Genomic DNA, 21,513 nt, shown 5'->3' with positions numbered 1-21,513 from the left:
GGTTTTGTCTATGAACCGTCGCTAGCACCTAGGCACCATGTTGAATCTGTCCCTAACTACTTGTCACAGCAATTGCATCTGATTTCTACTGTTCTTTGTATATTATACCTTTTAAAATCAGTGTAGATATACAAACCCAAGAACAATATTAGCATTCCAATGCACAAATGTAACCTCTGTCTTCCTGAAGTTTAAAGAAACTCTGTGGAGTGACGATGTTCCTAAATGGACTTTATTTGAAAGTGTCAAAGTTCCAAAGGTACACCGAAATCATCCACATAAAATAATTCCATCCACATAAAAATAAATCATCCACATAAGAACCTTAAAGGACCTAGTCCGCTAGGGATATAGGACCCAACAAAAAGTCTTCTTCAGGGGTCCCTGGGGGTCCTATAATGGTGAGTACGTGGGAAACAATTGTGTGGTGGGGCAGTCTCCATCCACTTAGGGCTCCTTTTACTAAGGTGCGCTAGTGGTTTTAGCACGCGCTACATTGCCACGCATGCTACACGCTAACATCTCCATAGAGCTGGCGTTAGTATTTTCCATGTAGCGCGGGGCTAGCGCACGCGGCATTGTAGCGCACACTAAAAACGCTAGCGCACCATAGTAAAAGGAGCCCTTAGTCCGGTGATTTTCCACTTTTTTTTTTCATTCTGTTGGAGAATAGCCCTGGAGGGAGACTGCGCCAACTTTGTTGGTTGGGCTGAGAACTTTTCAGCAGCCCCTCATAGGGATGAGCAAACGCTGGTCCACAGATCCACTGAGTCGTGCCCTCCTTTCATGAAGCTGTGCTAGAGGTTTTTAGTGCGGGCCGGCACGGTAAATGCTTCGATGCTCATGGGAATTCTTTGAGCATCAGAGACCATGCCGGCTCACGCTAAGAATCTGTATCACAGCTTGATAAAAGGGGCCCATGGTTTCTGGTCAACTTCTTTTGTTCCATACTGAAATATGATCTAGAACACTGACACTGGGTTCCTGTATCCCCTAGTGACATTATCACCAAAAGCCCAAAATGCCTACCTGTGATAATGCATTAACTTGTGGGACCTTCAGTGATGACATTGCCAGAACTGCTAAGGTAGAGCCCCTCATGCATGACTACAGGAAGAGGCAGATGTTGTACATAGCAGATAGGGAAGCCAGGTGCTACCGGATGTTTGTGCTCAGCCCGCAGATAGGAAGATACTGGAGGCTGACTGGGAAGAGGGATGGAGAAATTCTTGTTCTAGATATACCAAGCTGAGGGCTGGAAACAGGAAGGGGATGCTAGAGTCTGCTGGATGAGAACTGGGATTTGGTGAGTACTTCCTCCGAACTCCAATACTCACTGGTTCATGTGGATGGGCAGACTAAATGGACCATATTTCTAAAATGTTTGCATACTGCATTGGGTGTTTTGTTGATTTATTTTTTTAATGTGTAAGAAAAATAAATGTGTGATAAATTAAGTAACCATTTATATCTACATTTTAATACATCAGCTCCTTAGATTCTTTTCTTTGTGTATTTGATCCTCAGTGAGGGAACCTTTCCAAGGTATTTCATGACTCATTAGAGGCCAAAAGAGTCTCAGCCACTGGAATAATCTGGTCTTGAAATTGGTTCTCAGTACTATAGAAGTGTCAATTTAATTTGTGATTTGTTGAGGGATATAAAATCTCTTGCTGATAGATTTTGCTTTCCAAGAGAGATTTTAATAGCACAAAATATACCGTATTGTGACTTTCCAAGGACTTTACTTTGTAAGCTGCTTTGATTCTCTGGAAGAGGGACATATAAATAGTTAAGCTCTGGAACGCGTTGCCAGAGGATGTGGTAAGAGCGGTTAATGTAGCTAGTTTCAAAAAAGGTTTGGATAAGTTCCTGGAGGAAAAGTCCATAGTCTGTTGTTGGGACTGTAGCATGGAATGCTGCTACTATTTGGGCTTTTGCCAGGATCTTGTGACTTGGCTTGGCCTCTGTGAAGACGTCATACTGGGCTAGATGGACTAGTAAGGCTATTCTTAAAAATGAATGTCACTTGTCCGGCAGCAGAGAGGGGAGAGGAACAGCCAGATGAGGCCGAAAGTGGGGTGGCGGAGGCCCTCGGCCTGGGCAGCACACGACCATAGATCCCGGCTGATCAGCCCCTTTGGGAGCGGCTGACCATTGGGCCCTGCGGCTGTCCTTCCACTGGCTGTCAGTACTGGATGGAGTGCTGCAGCCCGTTGATGATGTGGACTGGAGCTGCACGTCAGCGGAAATCAAGGGTAACCAGGAATTGTAACATATTTGCATACCTGAAGATTTTAGGCTATAAATTTTGGTCTTTCATAGACAGGATGCTTGCATTTCAAGCAAGTAAACAACAGTCCTGGTTGGGTAACTATATTAGCGGAGCCATGTTGTCATACGGTGCCTTCTGAAAAGAAATTAAGACAGTACTATTTGATAAATTTATCTCTTATTTTGAGGTTTTATTCTCAACATATCAATTTTACTGCATTAACTTAAATATTTTTTATTGTCTTTTTAGTTAATATGCTGTATTCTTACCATTAATATTTTGTATTTCTCTGATTGTCCAGTTTTCTCTTTTGTGTAAACCGCCTAGAATTCTTTTGATTGAGGCGGTATTGAAAAATAAAGTTATGTTATGTTTGGTGCCAGTCGAGGCTTAGCTCTGGGGTTGCAGTTGTCTTCTTGGTGACTGTGTTGTGGAGTCTGTGCCTGCCATCTGCTACCTTCAGTTACCTCAGTCCGGGGCCCTTCTTGTCCGTGTCGGGCATGATGTACTGCTCCCCTGTAGTGGGAGATCCTGATGTTGCTGGTTGAACTTCACCTCATCTGTCTTGCTTTGGGACTTTGAGTTTTTTTGATTGACTTTAATTTTATTCTTTTTCTTTCTTTTTTTTATTCTTTGAATTGTACCCTTTCCCTCACCATTCTTGGAATTTTGTTATATCTTTACTATTTTAATAATTGTTCACTCAGGTACTTTAGCTAGATTGTGAGCCTTCGGGACAGATAGCAAAATTCTAAGGCCCTCTTTTACAAAGGTGTGCTAAGCATTTTAGTGCGCATTTAGCGCACGCTAAGGGGTCCTTTTACAAATACCGTGTGTTAAACCACCTGCCATGCTAGTACCTAATGCCCCAATTGACGAGGCATTAGGATTTTAGGCTGCCACGGGGGATAGTGCGTGATGAAATGTCCGATGCGCTAACCCCCGTAGTGCGCCTTGATAAAAGGAGCCCTAAATCAACACGTGCGCTAACCGCTAACACGTCCATAGGATAACATGCACACGTTAGCGTTTAGCTTGTGTTTAGTGCATGCTAATATTTAGCGCGCGCTAAAAAGCATAGCGCACCTTTGTAAAAGATGGGATAAGTACCATATTTTATTTTATTGCAACCTGTTCTGAGCTCCTGGGGAGGATGTGCTATAAAAATGAATAAATAAATAAATATGTACTCTCTATTAAAATGTTTCATTTGTATTGTGCTAACATTGTATTATATTTCTTATTGGAATATTCAACTGGTTTTATTTTGTTTATTTAATAGCTGTCCTTACTATCTGTTGAATGTTTATGTATGAGTATGGGGTACCTTGTTTTATAGCTCTTACATAACCTAACATAAATTTGTATTTATATACCGCAAAAGCCTTTCGGTTCTACGCGGATTACAAAAGAGATGGGCTGACCATTGTCAGTCAGCTACAATAGATAGAATATTGGCATACAATAGTTTCACATCAGTATGCTGTGTTGAAGGGATTACAAGAATTTTGAGAACAGATGGGTTCTTAATAGCTTTCTAAAATGCATGTGTGATGTTGATATTCTAACCATTTGGCCCAGTTCAGGATCTCTGGAAGTGGCTTGGTATGATAAGATTCGGTTAATGAATCTTTTCTGAGTACAGCCTTTACTTCAAGGGCCCACAGAACATTTAAGTATTTCCTGGTTCTCTGCCTGCTTTCACTCGGTATATGCAAAATCTTCTCCAAAGGGAAAGGGATTTCCCTTCAAGGCTCAGGTTTCCAAGTTTATTTATCTTATCTTATCTAATCTAATGTTCTATTTGTGAGTCGCACAAACCTTTACAAGCTCTAGGTGACTAAGGGCTAGATTCACTAAGCAAACCGATCGTATACCGATTGGTTTGCGACCCGATTTCCCTCCAAACCGATTCACTAACCTCTGTCCCGATCAGCCTCTGATCCGCGCATGCAAATGAGGGGGAATGGCATTCAATTGCAGGCAGGCAGCGATTCACTAAACAAAATGAAGAACACTGACTGGGCTGACCGATCCAAAAATAAGCAACTGCTGAGGACCAGTCGCTCAGGTCTTTTCTGACTGCCCTGCCTTCTGTCGCCCTGCTCTCTGCCCTGCTTCTCTGCCCCAATCTCCTGCTCACTTTCCAGCTCTGTCTGCCTCGACCGCCGCCCTGAAAATGGCTTGAAACAAGCATAAAATCGCATAAAATCGTTTCAAGCCATTTTCAGGTTTTATGCTCAGACACGTACATTGTTTTGCTCATATTTTTATCTTTGTACCCTACATCATCTGGACCCCTGAGGAAGGCGGTCTCGCCGAGACACGGACTGTACGTACGTGGATCACTAATTCAGACTTTTATTTGTATTTTTATTGTGAAGAGCGAATAAGATCATCTTTCAGAACATCCACAGTCTGTTGTTTTTATCTTTGGATTGTTTTTACTGTGGATCATTGGGTCTCCCTTTTTGGTTTTTTTTTTGTGTAGCAATTTTTTTTTTTTTTGTGAGAATCTGGGGAGCCAGGTTTGATTCCCACTGCAGCTCCTTGTAACTCTGGACAAGTTATTTATCCCTCCATTGTCCCAGGTACAAAATAAATGCCCAACGACTTTGATTGTAATCACAGAGAGGCAGTATATCAAATCTCATCTCCTTTCCCTAAAAAATGTATTAATAGAAAATATATTTTGAAATTGTATTCTACTCTTCAATTTCAAGAATCATTCATGTTGATAAAATGTTAGTAGGGGATATTGCATATGTCTTTTTTTCATAAGATATTCTAAGTAGTTTATAAATTTCTCATTACAGATACTTCCTGGAACATGCAGTTCTTTCACACTGTCTCCCCAGTCACCATATGTGCTAACACTTGTGTTAAGCTCACTAACAAACAACATCTTTCAGCAACATTTTTGACGGTTAAAATGCTACTTAGGAAAAAAAATTCCTATTTTATATCTTGTGGCAAATGCCTTTATTAAGTGATGCATTCAAAGTTTATGTAAACTATACTGAATGTAAGCATATTGCATTTCAGAAATTGAATTTCTAACCCATGACATATGAGTATGAGATTTAATTACGTTAATATTCCTGTGATGTTCAGAATCCATATTAATGGCACTGTATCAAGTGCTTTACTCATGGTAGAAATTACATCTCACATACTCTCAAGTGGTTATAATAGTGAAGCTATCTCTTCTACCTCATCAGTAGTCTTATTTAAAATAAAATTAAAAAAAAGTGCAGGACTGTTACTATGGTGATTAGTCCTAGAAAATGACTTATTCAGCCCAAGGGTGCAGCCAGGCACCCAAATGTGGGTGGCCTGAACTCCAGTTGGGTGGGTAGAGGATCCCATCCCTCTCTCTTCCACCTACATGAGGTGATCCGATCTGGATCTTCCCCCTGCTGCCTCTGCCACTGCCTACCTTTCAAAGAGCCGATCTTCATTAGCAACGAGCAACCTGACTGATACACGCTGCTCATGGCAGCCCCACAGTCTTCCTTCTGATGAACAGAGGCAGAGTGCATCAGATGGAAGACTGTGGGGTCAGTACGAACAGTGTATATTAGTCAGGCTGCTCGCTGCCAGTAAAGATTAGCCTTTTAAAGGCACATGGGAGGAGAAATGTGGGGAGTTTTTAGATGGCAGGACTTGGGAATCTTCACCAGCTACCTTATAGATGTGCTGTAACTCGGTGGACCTGGGCCCACTCATGATTGCCACTGATTCAGCCCACACCTTATAAATATTGGGGAAGGTATTCAAAAGGACTTCTCTGTGACTTTTCAACTACACCATCAGGAAAGTACAGCTGAAAATTCTTAAAGTTTGCTGTAGGTAAGGTTGAAGTGGAGTAAGCATGAAGTGCTGGTATGCCACCTAACTATATATGGATAACCAGTGATATTCACGGTTTCAGTTTCTGCAAACTCAGTTATTCATGGGTTTTTGGCCCAGGACCCCCCTAGTGAATCACTCCGTCCCCGACCTCCCCAGACCTTACTGAGAGCGATCTTCCTACACAGACAAGCAGCCGGAGAGCTCGGGCAGCGATCAATGTTACAAGAGGATTCAGAGGAGAAGCTGCCCTGTTCTTCACCCAGCCCTACGCCCTTCTGCCATGGCTCCACAGCTTAAGCCCGAAGCGAGGCAGCCCATGATGGTGGAGGAGAGCCTGCGGCCTGGCAGACGCAGCTTCGGCTGCCCCTGCACCTCAAGCCCCTGAACGTACAGGTGGAGGTCCGCAACGCCACTTGCCACATCGTGATGCATGCCGACCGCCTGGCCGTACATGGAGCTTATCTGGTGGTCTAGTGGTGACGCGGGGTAGGAGCGATCTTCCTATGCTCCTGCCCTGTGCAAAGCCATCATCAAAATGGCTGCCGAGAGTTCCGGCTGTAGTCTCGAGACTACAACAGGAACTCATGGCAACCATTTTGATGATGACTCTGCATGGGGCAGGAGTGTAGGAAGATCACGCCTGCCCCGCGTCACCGCTAGACCACCAGGTAAGGTCCGGGACTCAGGAGGGAGGCGGGGGTGGGTCAGAGTTGGCCCAAATGTTATTCACAAATTTCCATATTCCCAGGCCAGCTCTGCCCTTAACCCCCGCGAATACGGAGGGAGGAGTATACTGTATATGTCTTCATTTAGGTGAGGCAAAAGGCTGTTCTAAATAAAACAGCTTAGCTACAAGGACAGTGGCTGGATGTCACCATCGTCCTTATTATGGCAGCAGTTTCTGATGTGTTCAGTGCCACTAAATATATGTAGTATATTTGAAACACCACAGTTGGCATTTAAATATTGATCCCACTTGTGCTGTATAAAATATTTACAGGGAAATACTTTTAAAACCAATTGGAGGAAATATTTTTTCACTCAGAGAATAGTTAAGCTCTGAAATGCATTGCCAGAGGTTGTGGTATGAGTGGATAGCATAGCTGGTTTTAAGAAAGGTTTGGACAAGTTCCTGGAGGAAAAATCCATAGTCTGTTATTGAGAAAAACATGGGTGAAGCCACTGCTTGCCTTGGATCGGTAGCATGGAATATTGCTACTCTTTGGGTTTTGACCAGGTACTAGTGACCTGGATTGGCCATCGTGAGAACGGGCTGCTGGGATTGATGGGCCATTGGTCTGACCCAATAAGGCTATTCTTATGTTCTTATGATGCTTATAGAATTCCTATGAGCATCTGAGCAATGTTGAAGCATAGAGTGCTCTGGACCATGGTAGAAACCTTAGGTTTCTACCATGGTCCAGGAAAAAGAGGGCCTTGATGACAAACAAAACAACCCTGGTTTCATTAACTAAAACCCAATCAAAATCAAAAGACCCTACTTTTCAAAACCAACTGAAAATTCTAAACTCAATTCAGATTACCCATTCCTATACATAGTAAAGGAATTAATCAACATTGAGGTACTCAAACCCTCACTGTATTCACAAAGCTAATCAGACTAAAGAATAGAAGGAAATTAAGAGCAGAATTTTAGAAAGGATTTCCTATCAGAATATTGTCATCCAAGTATGTTTGTCAAAATGGTAGTCTATTTCTTATGTATTGTAGAACAGGATATGCTCATATACAGTCTGTTTTAAAGTACATGAAAAATAGATGTCCAAGTGTTGCCTATGTCCAGCATGAACATTCATTTTATAAACTGAAATGTCTGAACTATGAATGTGACAAAACATAAGAACATCCATATTATAAAATGGTCACATAGCCTTCTATGTCAAGAAGTAGCCTAACGGTTAGAATGGTCACCAGAGCCGAGAACCAGAGGCTACAGGTTCAAATCCCCCATCACTTGTTTTGTAATTTTCTTTTTTAATTTGTGAATTCTCCAGAGACAAAAAAAAATACCTTCTATGACTCCCTCCAGCTTCTTCTTACTTAAATTTTAGGAAATTACTAAAGACTCAATTATTTAACAGGCTGGTATCTTAATGTTTTTTCTCTTAATTTTAACCATGTTTGCATTTCATTCTTACGTTTTTACTCGCATGGTCTGCACTTCCATTTTGATCAATTTTATTGAAATGTATGTACTGCCTTTTTTGCTGTATTTTATCAAGATGTTTTTTATTGAAATGTATGTATTGTTTTCCATGCCATGAGCCGATTAGAACCTCCCCAGTATGGCGGGCATATAAATAAATAATAATTATTATTATTATTTTTTATAACTGCTTAATCAGAGCACCCTTATGGATGTGTTACAATTTTAAACATCCATATCCTGGGCTTTATAAAATTGGGATCTGGATGTCCTTGCAATATGGACATCTAAATACTGGTTTTCAGATGTCCAAAAAAGGAATAGAGCTTCTAAAATAAGGGCCTAACCTATGGATTCTATATAGGTGACCTAAAGCTGGGCACCCAGATTTGGGCACAGATCCCAGATGCATGCATAACTAAATTGTCAGATATTGGCGTTATTTGGAGTTAATTAGCACTTAATTGACAGTAACATTATATAAAAATGTATTTCTGTATCTCAAATAACTTGCAGTTCAATGTGATGTACATAAAATAAAGCTGAACATTAACAGTAAATTACAATCCAATTACCTTTAAAAATACATTAACATCATTCAAAATGTACACATATCTAGAAAACAAATACGTTTTGAAAAGCTTTCTAAAATGCATATAGGTCCTAGACATTTTAACAAGTGGCCCAAACTCAGAGTTCCAATATGCAGATTAATAAGATAGTTGTCGACTTATATAGCTTGTATGAATACAACCATTTACTTCACCAGCCCACAGTAGAAACCATGCAAAAGCCAGTGTAAATTTGGTAGAGAATTAACACCCCCCTCTCCCAGACAAGCCTATGTTTTTTAACGCTTATTAACTAGGAAGAGAATATTAAAAATATAATGTTTAGAGAAAATTACATATAAAATTCAGTTACCTCATGAGGAATCTTTGGCAAACCAATATGTTTCTTTTTAACTGATACAGGGCTCTTTGTCTTTGCAAATATGTCATTTTTCTTAGAAAAAGGTGTCAGATCTGAGCATTCACAATTTTCTACCTTCCTTTCCAGACATCCCAGCCAAAGGACTGCAGTGGGGAGTCATGAGACTGTGTTGCTCAACAAAATATATCACTCTGCTGTAACTTCTGACTGGAAAAATTATTAATAATCAGAATTATAGTATGCATGAGAGACTCCCCAACAAAGGTCATGAACAAGTCTCAAAAGATATTACGGTTTAGAGATTAACCCCCTCTTTTACTAAGGTGTGCTAACTGATTAGCGCGCTAACCAATTAGCGCGTGCTAATCGAATTAGCCAGCGCTAAACGCTAATGCATCCATAGACTTACATGCATGCATTAGCGTTTAGTACGCGCTAATTGGTTAGTGCACCTTAGTAAAAGAGGGCCTAAGGCATTTTGTATAAGACATTTAGATCTTTTCAGACACAAAATGAATGTCTTAAAGCTCATTTTAGTTAACATTAAGGCACATTAAGCTTATTTGGCGTAGTATAAACCATATTTCTTTGCTCTGTATCTAATCAGAAATTATACAGCACTTTTTCTTGCAGAACTACATCTTACATACAATATTCGCATTAGGCAGCTTAAATATTTCTTTTATTCTAGGAGCTTTGCAGTATTTTCACAGTGCCCTACATTTCAATAAATCAAGCTTTACAGATCCTCAAAATGCATCTCCAATAAAACTCCTTTGGTGTAGAGAACTGCTGCTGTTTATGAGTTTTTACCACCATGAATCTCCCGGATGGCATTCCTGCTGACTGAAATGCCTTGCAGCAGTTATATAATTGTGAGCAAAAAGTGTATTATTTAGCAAGATTACTGAACAGCAATTTAGCAGGCTCGCTGAGAAGAGTTTGAAAAACAATATGGGTAAAAAAGGGAGAAAGTTGTCTAGGTCATTCGGTGCTAATTCTCGGTGACCAACAGTTGCGGTCAAATGTTCGATGGAGGAATCCAAATCTCATTCAGCACAATGCGGAATATGCCAGGGAAATCCAAGTTGGCCATCCAGGTTGGATTTGGATTGGTCAAAGGCCTGTTAGCATGCAGAGGTTTGTAGAATTATGATTAGGAACCTGTAAAACACAGGAATTTTTATGAGGGGAGGAGGCAGCACAGTTTTGAGAGAGGTTTAACTGATAGTACCAAGGGCTGCGATGTCAATATTCGTCTCTCCTTTAGGTGCATCTGTCCTTCCACTCTTTCAGTTTTTGGGTGTTTTAAAAAAAAATGATTATTATTGTTGTTGCCTTTTGTTGGTTGGTTGTTTTTTTGTTGGGTTGTTTTTTTTGCTTCAGTTTGTTTGTTAAGCATTGTCTGATTTCATTGTTTTCATTATACACTTCTCCCTCTGAATCCGTGGTTTCAGCATCCGTGGATTCGGTTATTCGCGATTTTTTTTTTTTGATCCATTTTCATTTTTTTGGGCTATTTTTAAGCCCTCTTAGACCCCCCTTAAGCCTTACCTGGTGGTCTAGCGGGTTTTCGGGGCAGAAGCAATCTTCCTATGCTCCTGCCCCGTGCAGATCACTCATAGCAAATGGCTGCCGTGAGCTTCCGTAGTCTCTCGAGAGTACGACGGAAGCTCACGGCAGCCATTTCCTATGAGTAATCTGCACGGGGAAGGAGCGTAGGAAGATTGAGGTAAGGCTTAAGGGATGCCGGGGGAAAGTGGGGGGTGGGTCAGAGCCGGCCCAATGTTATTTGCATTTTTTTAATATTCACGGGCTGGTTCTGCCCCTAACCCCTGTGGATACAGAGGGAGAAGTATAGTAGGGAGTGAGTCACCCAAGCCAACAGGCATTTGTATTCATAGTTCTGATTTGGGGTTGGACTACCTGCCGTTAAAAGATCAAAGAGGACTATAGACTCTAAATTATACTCATTAAATCATTAATTGATATTTAGATTTAAATTTTGCAGGGACAAGCCTCTGGCTCTGGAATACATCTTTCCATACTGGAATTTCTTCAAGAGAAAGAAACCATCTTTTCTCTTGCCTCCTTATAACATCACCGGCTTGAGCCCCACCTCTTCTTATAACATCACCGGCTTATTAGTAGTAGACTAATAAGAAGCAATTAATTAATATGGTAGGGAGGTGGGGCTCAAGCCGGTGATGTTATAAGGAGGCAAGAGAAAAGATGGTTTCTTTCTCTTGAAGAAATCCCAGTATGGAAAGATGTACTCCAGAGCCTGAGGCTTGTCCCTGCAAAATTTAAATCTAAATATCAATTAATGATTTAATGAGTATAATTTAGAGTCTACAGTTCTTATTGATCTTTTAATGGTTCCTAATATATATGAACTCATTTTCCCATCCTGTCAAGTTCTTTTCCTGACCCTGCCACATTCCTAAAAGCTCTGTCCTCATCTTCACAAGCCTCAAACGCTTTAAAATCAGAAGTGTTTGAGGCTTGTGCAGTTAAGACAGAGCTTACAGGAATGGGGCAGGGATAGGTACAGTGGCAAAACTCGTGGGGATGGGGAAATTGAGTTCCTGCGGGGACGGGAGAAATATGGCCCCGTGTAATTCTTTAATGTGGGTCATTTCCAGATTATTGTTCGGTCTCTTCCTCCTAATGGCTTCTCTAAGCTTCTTGAGTGTCTTGTATATTCAGAAAGAATGATGAATTAACAGCTCCAAATATAAACATTGCATGACCTTGATTGCTTAATAACTATACTGCAGGCCTTCACATGCCCATCTCATTTTCCATCCTCACTAACCACACAAAAAACACCCAACTCTAGGACATTCCACAACAACAACAGAACAAATACAATCCCTCACATAATACACAAATACAAACAAACAAAAACCCTTTTAACTTATAAATATAGACAAAAGATAATCCGAAGTGATAAAAAAACACCTCATTAAAAGACAAGGATTGTCACAACCAACCTTCTAACCTCTCCTCCTCACATCCACAAAGCTCCACTCACTTAGCATGCAGCAGCCTTAAATAAATTGCATTGAGGAAAAGACAGCTATGCCTGGTCTCCAGGCATTGTCAAAAATACATAATGAAGAAAAGAAACGAAGTATTCAACGTATGATCAAGAAAATAATGCATGCTAAAGGTGCTGAAAACTGTACACCTACCAATGTGAAATTGTTAATTAATGCATGCAAAGCATCTAGGCCCTGATTATATAAATGGCACCTAACATGTAGGCACCGAGGAGCGCAAATGTCGATCTTAAGCTAGGTGCCGTTTATAGAATCGCACCTAGCAGCGCCTAAAGCAGTCTTAGGCACCGACTGTCATTGAAACCTTAGGTCATTTACTACACGTTACTATGGAATTTTAAAAAACGTGGGATAAACACAGAGGATCTCTAATTAGAAAACAAATGGTATAAGTTAAAGAAGTAAGGCCGGTATTGGACAGACTTGCACGGTTTGTGTCCCATATATGGTGATTCGGTATAGGATGAGCTGTGGAAGGCATCAATGGGAACTCCACTAACTTTGCACATGAGGATGTTATTGGCCAGACTTTACAGTAGATATCCTGCGAACAACGGGATGGTTGGATAGGGTGGAGTGAACTTGGATGGCAACTTCAGCAGTTGGAACATAGGACAATACCAGGTGGACTTTAGTCTATGGCCCACAAATATCAATGAAGAGATAAGTTAATTTAATCATGTATTTTTAATTGGAATAACTAACGGACAGACTGGATGGACTGTTATCTGTTGTCATTTTTTCATGGCTTAAATAAGTGTGCCTCAGGTGCCCACTGGCGCCTAATTCAAAACTCACCCAAGATCCACCCATAATCTGCCCCTAATCATGTCTACTTTCTTGTAGGCACCTTGGAGTAGACGCCTAGCTCGAAGTAGGAGGCGCCTACCATCTAATTAAGGTCTCCTTTTACTAAATGGTGCTACAGGATTTAAGCACGGGCTGGCGAGGTAAATGCTCCGATGCTCATAGAATTCCTATGAGTGTCAGAGTATTTACCTGGCTGGCCCGCATTAAAAACCTCTAGCGCCGTTTAGTAAAACCCAGTGTAATTGTAAATTAATTGCAATGTTCAAGTAATGATGCTGATTAGGGCTAATTAAGAACATAACATAAGAATTGCCGCTGCTGGGTCAGACCAGAGGTCCATCACGCCCAGCAGTCCGCTCACGCGGTGGCCCCCAGGTCAAAGACCAGTGCCCTACCCGAGACCAGCCCTACCTGCGTTCATTTCGGTTCAGCAGGACCATGTCCAACCTTGTATTGAATCCCTGGAGGGTGTTTTCCCCTATAACAGATTCCGGAAGAGCATTCCAGTTCTCTACCACTCTCTGGGTGAAGAAGAACTTTCTTACATTTGAACGGAATCTATCCCCTTTTAACTTTAGAGAGTGCCCTCTCGTTCTCCCTACCTTGGAGAGGGTGAACAACCTGTCCTTCTCTACCAAGTCTATTCCCTTCATTTTCTTGAATGTTTTGATCATGTCTCCTCTCAGTCTCCTCTTTTCAAGGGAGAATAGGCCCAGCTTCCCTAATCTATCACTGTACAGCAACTTTGGGTGTCTTTTTATAGAATCAGGGCCTAAATGCAAATACAATGTTGAAAGTAGTATATACAGTACACATGAATTTCACAATGTTCTCCAGAACATTTTGTTTGCTATCAGCACAATAATGCACAAAACTGAGTGATTTAAAAGTGCCAGTTTGTGCATTAGCCCCCTTTTATCTAATAACTGCAATTTTGTAAGATCATCATCTCTTCAGGAACTGTTTTATCTCTCTTTTTTTTTAAGATATTTATAAAAATTAAGCTGTCAAGGCCATTAAAAATAAAGCATCTCATAATGAAAATAAAATAATTAAAATGTAGCAGCAGTTACTGACCCCAATTTTGTTGATGAAATTCAGAATTGCTTTCAGCGAGCTTGATTTAACTGCAGTTGTTCATAATAGCTTCCTGTGAGTGATCATCAAACAAGTTGCTGCAAAATACCTTGTGAAGTGTGGAGCAGCACAGAAAATAATGTTGAATTTCGTAACAGAAGTTCTAAAGGTTAAATTACTGAAGCTCTCGGTAACTTGCAATTTAGCATGTGCTGCATCAAGCAATTACAGGTATGATGGTGAAAAGGAAAAACAATAAAAATACACTTCTCCCTCCATATTTGCGACTTCGGTACGCGCGACTTCGGTTATTTGTGGTTTTGTCTTGATGGCTCTGCCCCCAAAATGACGTTATCCTGGATGCCGAGAAAGTTCAGTGCATTTTTTTTTTCCAGCATGGTTGTTGCCCAAAAGCAGCATCGGAGAAAAGTATGCAGACGTAAGGAAGTTCTTCTTCACCCAGAGAGTGGTAGAAAACTTGAACGCTCTTCCAAGACTTATAGGGGAAAACACCCTCCAGGGATTCAAGACAAAGTTAGACAAGTTCCTGCTGAGCCAGAACGTACACAGGTAAGGCTAGTCTCAGTTAGGGCACTGGTCTTTGACCTAAGGGCCGCTGTGGGAGTGGACTACTGGGCACGATGGACCACTGGCTTGACCCAGCAGCGACAATTCTTATGTTCAGACAGAAATTTTTAGCACTTGCTTTAGCGTAGTCTGGTATTGCGTCTCCTTCAGAAACATGTCAGGACTCGCTCCATATTCGCAGTACTCTACAGTACTTGAATTGTATTGCTAAGGTGTATAGTACAATGCAAGAACTGCAATACCTAGCTTGTTTTTAAAAGCAACTGTAAATAACAATGACAAGTTTTATTTGCAATTTCACGGTATTCGTGGGGGCTATAACCAAAAACCCGCGAATATGATAGGAAAAAGTTATTCACGGGCCGTCTTTGCACATATCCTCTGCCAATATGGAGGAGAAGAGTGTGGTGCAGTGGTTAAAGCTACAGCCTCAGCACCCTGAGGTTGTGAGTTCAAACCCATGCTGCTCCTTGTGACCCTGGGCAAGTCACTTAATCCCCCCATTGCCCCAGGTACATTAGATAGATTGTGAGCTCACTGGGACAGACAGGGAAAATACTTAAGTACCTGAATAAATTCATGTAAACAGTTCTGAGCTCCCTTGAAAACTGAATAAATAAAATAATTCATTTCATATCTGAAAAACTAGTAGATTTTAGTTTATGTAATATCTACTCAAACTGGATTATACAGCCCTGGGTCAGGGTGCAGCCCCCAAATAACAGATGGTTGTAGAGAATATGCTAAATAACCACAATGTTGATTACCTATGTCAGGAGGTCACACCTTAAGAACCAGTCTGATATATTTATTTATTTAATTTATTTATTTATTCAATTTTCTATTCCGTTCTCCCAAGGGAGCTCAGAACGGTTTACATGAATTTACCAAAGGAAGACCAGAAAACAATTTTTTGCTTCAGGGAAAGGAAACTGTCAGCTGGCAAACGCATATGGAAAGCCCTCAATGTCACCTCATGGCCATGAGCCAAATGTGGAACCAGAGAGCTCACATATGCATCAAAGCAGGATGCCAGGCTGTTGTATTTTTCTTCAGTTTAAACTGACAGCTCACTCCCTGCACTGTATCTTATTCAATTGCTCTGAAGAAATCCCTCATGCTAAATAAAGACAAAGCTGTCAAATTCTCTGAGGAGCGAGATGACTATAAGAACAAGACACTTAAATCCAAATTTCTAAGGTGCTTATATATTTTTCATCTTTTCCACCTTCAGACTTTAAGTATTACATACAGTGTTTTGCCTTAAGACTTCAGAACCACCACTCCGTCCCACTCTAGGTGTTATTTCCCGGGGAGATTCATGTGATAACTCGTCACCGGTCTAGGCTAGACTGGTGACGAGTTACCACATGAATCTCCCCGGGAAATAACACCTAGAGTGGGATGGAGTTGTGGTGAGTCTGAGGCCTTAAGGCAAAACACTCTGTGTAATACTTAAAGTATGAAAGTGGAAAAGATGAAAAATATATAAGCACCTTAGAAATTTGGATTTAAGTGTCTTGTGGGCTTTTCTAAAGTCATAATAGGAGCCATTGACGACTGGTTTGAACAACAGAACATAAGAATTGCCAGACTGGATCAGACCAAAAGTCCATCATGAGCAGCATCCTGTTTCCAGCAATGGTCAATCCAAACCACAAATACATGGCAGGATCCCAGAACTTGGTTAATTTCTGAGCTGCTTACTCCAAGAAATAAGCAATGGTTTTCCCCAGGTCTGCCTTATTGAAACCGAGGCATTATGATATTCTCTTTTATTCTCCATTCCTTTCTTAATAATTGCTAATATTCAGTTTGCTTTTGTTGTTTTTAATTTATTTTATGTTATTTTTTTTATTCTGCCACCAAACACTGAACCAAGGAGTTCTATGCGTTGTCTACAGTGACCGTACATGTTTTCTAAGTAGTGAATAATAGTAGAGGGTAATTCTATAAGAGAGCACCTATATTCAGGTGCCAAGAATGTTCACATAGATCATAATATTGTCATATACACATGTATGGAGGAGTGTGTGGCACTGTGGTTGAAGCTACAGCTTCAGCGCCCTGGGGTTGTGGGTTCAAACCCCGCGCTGTTCCTTGTGACCCTGGGCAAGTCACTTAATCTTCCATAGCCCCAGGTACGTTAGATAAATTGTGAGCCCACCAGGACAGATAGGGAAAATGATTGAGTACCTGATTGTAAAATCGCTTAGATAACCTTGATAGGCGGTATATAAAATCCTAATGAAACATGAAAAAAATATGAGTTCATATGTGCACTGTGAGAGATTTGGGGGATTTACCTCACTAAGGCTGCAGTTATCCCGATGGACAGCAGGGGGCAGTAGACAAATCTGTGGGAATTACCTGTCCTAGATTGCCCTGAGTTTTGCAGTAGAGAATGACACGGTGACAAAATTCATCACCGTTTCCGTCCCCGCGGATACCCGCGGGAAATAATCCCATGTCATTTTCTAGTGTCTATTTCAACCTCAGTCCTTCTACACCAGCATTCTTCAAAGCAAAGCTTGCGGGTCAGTGGTTGTGGCCATTCATACTCTGATTCTTCCCTCTCTCCTTAAAGAATGACATGAAGATGGTTTCCCGCGGTTATCCGCGGGGACAGGGACGGTGATGAATTTTGTCACCGTGTCATTCTCTATTTTGCAGCTCAGTGATGAGTCAGAGAGGCAGGACTCAGGCAGTGAGGAGTACTTCTACCCCAGGATTGAATTATGTAAGGAGGTCCCAGAAGGAGGATAGGAGCATGGAGGGTGCTAAATAGAGTCTCCCAGAGGTAAGATTCTACTATAGAAAAACTCTGCCTTTATTCTAGTGCCTGACTAGAGCTGTATCTGAATGCTAACTAAAGCTGTTTGCTGAATCTATGATAACACTGTGTTTGAGGCGTGGCAAGCCTTAGTGAGAATATGGCCTGAGATTAATGGAAAACTTGGAAAATATAACTCTCTTTGAAGAACAAATCCATGAGGAAGACCTGTGAAGAAACAGGCTCTGTGCAGCTGTTTAATTAGAAGTTCTTTTCCTGGTTTGTGTGTCTGTGCAGACCCTCTCCTGAGTGCTTTGCCTTACTCTGTCACATGCACATAATTGGCAATATTCTAGCTTCACACTATTGTATAAAATGGCCTGTGCACAATAGTATGTAGTTTGAAGGTGTGCACACATATGGGTGGAGTCAATGGCGTAGTGAAGGTGAGAGGCGCCAGGGGCAGTGGTGCCCCTCCCTCGTCTTCGTCTCCACCCTCCCCCACCCCATGAGTTTCCAGTGCTTGTCGATGATGTCAAGAAGGAGAGTTTCAGTACTGTGGAATTTCCTGAATCCTGATTGGAAGGCGGATAGGGCTGTTTGTTCATTGATGAAGGAGTGTAATTGGTTTTCCCAGGATCTTGGAGACGAAGGGTAGGTTGGAGACAGGTCTAAAGTTGCCAGGCATATTAGGGTCGAGTATGGGTCGAGGTGAGAATGTATTTTGTCTACTTGGTCAGCGAAGTATTCTGAGAACGTTTTGCTGTCGAGTCCGGTATTAAGGCATTGGTTGTCTCCTTGCGATGTTATGAGTATCTTGTTAGTTTAAAAAGGTTGTTTGATCTATTGGGGGTCTTTAATAGTTGTTGGAAGTAGTATATATTTTTAGTCTATTAATGGTTTTTTTAGAATATTCTTCATGTAGTTCCTTTCATTTGGACCTCTCACTGTTAAGCATGGATTTGTATCATTTCCTTTCTGCTTTCATTAGTTCTCTTTTTTTAATTCTTAGGTCATTGGTAAAGCAGGGGGAGAAATATTTGCAGGGATAGTATTTGATCTGGGGCTAGTCCTTCGTATAGGGTTTTTTACCTCAGTGTGCTAGTTCATGGCAGGCTCGTCAACAGATTCAGAATTGGGTTTTAATGTTCCCATTAGATTAGAAAGGCCCATGGAAAGATCTAAGTTGATAACGTCATTGTTGTATATCTTATTATGTTGGGTTTGCTTCCTGATTGATGGTTGAGTTGTTGTGTAGGTGTGGTTGAATGTGATCAGATGGTGATCGGACCAGGGTACTGGTTTGGTGGTGCAGCCAGGAGTTCCTGTGGTGGGCAGAATATCTTTCTGAATAAAGATTAGGTCTAGGGTGTGGCCCACAGAGTAAGTCAGTGATGGGACCATTTGCTGGAAGCCTAGGTCCGATAGTGGAGTGATGAAGTCTGCTGGGGATCTGGTCTCGTTTGGGTAGTTTGTAAAGTTAAAGTCTCCAGATATGATGATTTGGTTGTATGTGATGACCAGTTTGCTAAGGACAGATAATAGGTCATCTAAGCAGCCAACCACCTAAACAGCTGCCAAGGGGAACAACATAACTCCTTTTGCAGAGCTTTTTTAAAGAGCTGCTTTGCATGATTTTGCATCACAGCAGCTCACATAATGAGCTTAAATAAACTTTTATACATAGTAGATTATGTGTGAAAGTTAACTACAAATCTGGCAAAATATTGCAAAAAATTTCACACTTTGATACATCAACCTCAGTGTGGGTTAATCATATGCTTAAGCTGCTGGGATAATTCCCCCAGGCTAAAGATATATTTTTAATATGGTTAAATTTTCAAATACTTCTGACTCTAAGCTTTTCTGCATCTTTGCTGGTACTGGATTAAGCTTATTGTATGGTAAACATTCATTTTCATCAGCTTCATCTATACATTTATCTTGGTCATTAATCTAAATTCCTGAAGTCTCCTAGGCCCTTTTATAATCACCACACCATTATATAAATTTATATTAATGTTTTGTCATAAATTTACATTTTTACATTACATGTAAAAGGGTACTGCTCTAAATTTGATTGGTCGAGCAGGCAACAGGCAGATGCTGTTCAGCCAATCAAATTCAGATCAGTACAGTCAGGGCCTTTAGGGGGTTCTGAGAATCCCAAGCCTAAGAGCCCTGCTTTTTTATAGGGGGCAGTTATTTTTGTTTGATGCAGTTTAACTGGTTGAGCAGACTGCCTACTCAACAAATCAAACTGCATCAAGCAAAAAGTGGCCAAAAAAAAGGTGGGTCTGTAGAACTGGGGATTCACTGAATCACCTGAAAGCCCTCACTGCACACACCACTACTACTAAAAATGATGTTATAAGGGGGCAGATTCTGGGTGGATCTTGGGTATGTTTTGATTTAGACACACTCATTTAGGCCAAGAAACCCCTGGCATAAATAGAGTGTACCTAAAGTTTTAATGCCTACTAGCTCTAAGACTACTTTAGGTGCCTCTAGGCATGATTTTATAAATAGTGTCTTGCATATGATTGAGACTTGCGCTCCTTGGCACCTACGTGTTAGGCACCATTTATAGAATCAGGGCCAAAATGTGCACTAAGTATTTTAAAAAGGATGTTCCATGCAAAGCGCCATTTACAAAACATTTTGTTAGCATAGATCATTCTGTCACCTAAATTTGGGTACAATTTATTAAATCCAGTGTAAAGTTTATTTATTTTTCTGCTGCATATTTTATTGACATGTAAACTTCTTTGGATAGGATTTTTGTGACTAAGGCAGTGTATTAATGTAAAAATAAAGTCTGTGTTGCACATTATTCTTGTTTGCATTCTCAAGTTTTTAAGGCATATGGCCAGATTCAGTAAATAGCGCTCAAAGATTGGTGCTGAAAATATTGGTACTAAGTGCTATTTTATAAGTGGTTCTTTTGGCTCTATCTCTTTCTTCCCACCCACCCCCACCCCCACCCCTTGCCAGTAATCTAGCATCTACTACTGCTAATCATTTCTACATGGTCAAGTCACATTATTGTGGCCACCGCTTACCTCTGGGTATATAAGATGGGATGTCAGCAAGTTGCCAATATAGTAACCGTGGCTGTCATGGGGAAAAAGCACGATTTAGCAGACATTGAAAAAGGCATGATTATCGGCTACTCGCAAATGGTGGAGTTTGGGAGCTGCTGTGATTAAAGTGAGTGGATGAATGGATGCTGTGCTTACTGTGAGTGGATGAATAGAACCTTTTTGATGGCCCAATGTGGTAACTGTAAGGCAGCACAACCCATCGATGTGAAAGGTAAACAGCTGCACAGGTTGGTGCGGGCCAATCAGCACGCTACCATGGAGCAACTCACCATCCAAATGAACTAGGGGCTTCCAGATGTGTGTCATAAATAGAGTACAATAAACCCTGTTGCAAATTGGGCTCCAGAGCAGATGGCTGGTGACTGCACCCACGCTCATGAGGGTTCATTGCAAAAAAAATGGCTGCAATTTACACAGGAGTACCACCATTGGACTTGACTCATTGGAGAAGGCCAGGGTTGCCTTCTCCGATGATTCATATTTTGAGCTCCATCGAATGAATGGACTTTGGCGTGCCAGGCGTAAAACTGCCAAAAAACAAACGCCCAGCAACCATTATGCTGGTGGCGACAGCATTATAGTCTGGGGAATGTTTTCTTGGTATGATCTGGGTCCCTTGATATCTCTGGAAGGCACTCTCAAATGATAAGGGTATCTCTCCATCCTTGTTGATCAAGTGCACCCATACATGTGGACAGTTTTCCTTATGGTCGATGAGATCTTTAAACAGGACAATGCAACATGTCATACCACCAGAATTGTTCGCAAGTGGTTCACATGACCAAGACTTCCAACTAGTTCCCTGGTCTCCAAATTGACCTAGTGTCTCTCAAACTGTGCGCTACAGCACAGTGATGTTCCCTGAA

Source organism: Geotrypetes seraphini, chromosome 3 (assembly GCF_902459505.1).
Source record: "Geotrypetes seraphini chromosome 3, aGeoSer1.1, whole genome shotgun sequence".
In the NCBI taxonomy this organism is placed as follows: Eukaryota; Metazoa; Chordata; class Amphibia; order Gymnophiona; family Dermophiidae; genus Geotrypetes; species Geotrypetes seraphini.
Note: the sequence above shows the minus strand (reverse complement) of the source record.